We start from the raw sequence: 449 nt of genomic DNA, 5'->3' as shown, positions 1-449 counted from the left end.
AATTTCACTCATCGTTGCTAAGAGGTAAGCCATTTTTTTTACACACAAAGCCTGTCCTACCGCTTCTCGTGAGCTTATTCGTTTATACATTTTAATTAATTATGGAATAAATATTGAGAAAGTTTCAAAATGGTATATAACTTTTATGATTATTTTGACCCGTTCTACTCGTACACGGTGGTTGCTCGATCAATTACCGGACACCCTATATATACAACTTATACTACATATATACTTATATATACTATACATATATAGACAACTTTACATACTATATATACAGGGTGTTCAAAAAGTCCCGGACCGGTGAAATATCTCGAAAACTAAGCATTTTAGAAAAAAATGTTTCAGATAAAAGTTGTAGGGTTTCAAAAGATCTATTTACTGATCTTATCAGTTTGACCTTGGATGGCGTCGCCAAGGTCAGATCGAAATCACATTAACTTTTT

Source organism: Odontomachus brunneus, unplaced genomic scaffold, assembly GCF_010583005.1.
Source record: "Odontomachus brunneus isolate Ranch 3 - 2012 unplaced genomic scaffold, Obru_v1 Obru_scaffold_061, whole genome shotgun sequence".
NCBI classification, from domain to species: Eukaryota; Metazoa; Arthropoda; class Insecta; order Hymenoptera; family Formicidae; genus Odontomachus; species Odontomachus brunneus.
Note: the sequence above shows the minus strand (reverse complement) of the source record.